We start from the raw sequence: 2,111 nt of genomic DNA, 5'->3' as shown, positions 1-2,111 counted from the left end.
CTATTTCCGTTAGTTTCCGTTACTTTTCGTTAGTTTCCGCTAGTTTCTGTTACTTCCCGTTAATTTCCGTAAGTTTCCGTTATTTCGTTAGTTTCCGTTGGTTTCCGTTACTTTCCCTTAATTTCTGTTACTTTCTGTTACTTTCTCTTACTTTCTGTTAGTTTCCGTTAGTTTCCGTCACTTTCCGTTAGTTTGCGTTACTTGCCGATAGTTTCTGTTACTTTCCGTTATTTTCCAATAGTTCCCATTTGTCTCCGTCACTGTCCGTTAATTTTCGTTATTTTCCGTTAGTGTCCGTTAATTCCCGTTAGTTTCCGTTACTTTCCGTTAGTTTCCCTTACTTTCTGTTAGTTTCCGTTAGTTTCCGTTGCTTTCAGTTAGTTTTGATTAGTTTCCGTTACCTTCCGTTATTTCCGGTAGTTTCCGTTACTTTTGCTTAGTTTCCGTTAATTCCCGTTAGTTTCCGTTAGTTTTCGTTAGTTTCCGTTACTTTCCGTTACTTACCGTTAATTCCCGTTAGTTTCCGTTACTTTCCGTTAGGTTCTGTTAATTTCCGTTAGTTTCCGTTACTTTCTGTTAGTTCCCGTTAGTTTCCGTTACTTGCCGATAGTTTCCGTTAGTTTCCGTTACTTTCCGTTACCTGCCGTTAGTTTCCGTCATTTACGTCAGTTCCCGTTAGTTTCCGTTAGTTTCCCTTACTTTCCGTTAGTTTCCGTTAGTTTCCGTTGCTTTTAGTTGGTTTTCATTAGTTTCCGTCACCTTCCGTTATTTCCGGTAGTTTCCGCTACTTCTCCTTAGTTTCCGTTAATTCCCGTTAGTTACCGTTAGTATCCGTTAGTTTTCGTTAGTTTATGTTACATTCCGTTAGTTTCCGTTAGTTTCCGCTAGTTTCCGTTATTTCCGTTACTTTCCGTTAGGTTCCGTTAATTTCCCTTATTTTTCGTTAGTTTACCTTACTTTCTGTTAGTGTCCGTTAGTTTCCGTTGCTTTCCGTTAGTGTCCGTTATTTCCGTTAGTTCCCGTTAGTTTCCGTTAGTTTCCGTTACTATTCGTTAGTTTCCGTTAATTTCCGTTATTTACGTTAGTTCCCGTTAGCTCCCGTTATTTTCCGTTACTATTCGTTAGTTTCCGCTAGTTTCCGTTAGTTTCCGTTACTTTCCGTTAGGTTCCGTTAACTTCCTTTACTTTCCGTTAGTTTCCGTTAATTCCCGATAGTTTCCGTTACTTTCCGTTACTTCCCGTTAGTTCGCGTTACTTGCCGATAGTTTCCGTTAGTTTCCTTTACTTTTCCTTAGTTTTCGCTAGTTTGCATTACTTCCCGTTAGTTTCCGTTAGTTTCCGTTACTTTTCCTTAGTTTCCGCTCGTTTCTGTTACTTCCCGTTAGTTTCCGTTACTTTTTGTTAGTTTCAGTTAATTTCCGTTAGTTTCCGTTAGTTCCCATTACTTTCTGTTAATTTCCGTAAGTTTCCGTTACTTTCGTTAGTTTCCGTTGGTTTCCGTTACTTTCCCTTAATTTCTGTTACTTTCTGTTACTTTCTCTTACTTTCTCTTAGTTTCCGTTAGTTTCCGTTACTTTCCTCAGTTTCCGTTACTTCTCGTTAGTAAGGAGTGGGAGAGAGAAGAGCGAGAGAGAGAGGAACGAGAGAGAGAGATGAGCGAGAGAGAGAAGAACGATAGAGAGAGCAGAGCGAGAGAGAGAGAGGAGCGAGAGAGAGAGAAGTGCGAGAGAGAGGAGCGGGAGGAGAGATAGAGAGAGAAGTGTGAGAGAGAGAGGAGGGAGAGACAGAGAAGAGGGAGAGAGAGAGCACAATGAAAGAGAGAGGAGCGAGAGAGACAGAGAAAAACAAGAGAGAGGAGAATACATATTAACGTAGGCACCGACGTACATCTTTATCAAACACGTTTAATGAAGATGTTTGATAAAAATAATTGATGAAAATATTTGATGAAAATGATTGAAGATGTTTGGCAAAATCATTTGATGTTTCAAAGTTTTGATGAAGATGTCTGATGGATGTCGGTGTTTCATGACATTTGACGATGATGTTTAATGAGAAAGAGAGAGATAGAGAGGGCGAGAAAGCGTTAGTTTCCGTTATTTTCCGTTAGT

The sequence above is a fragment of the Octopus bimaculoides genome, unplaced genomic scaffold, assembly GCF_001194135.2.
Source record: "Octopus bimaculoides isolate UCB-OBI-ISO-001 unplaced genomic scaffold, ASM119413v2 Scaffold_92767, whole genome shotgun sequence".
NCBI classification, from domain to species: Eukaryota; Metazoa; Mollusca; class Cephalopoda; order Octopoda; family Octopodidae; genus Octopus; species Octopus bimaculoides.
This window is presented reverse-complemented; position numbering follows the sequence as displayed.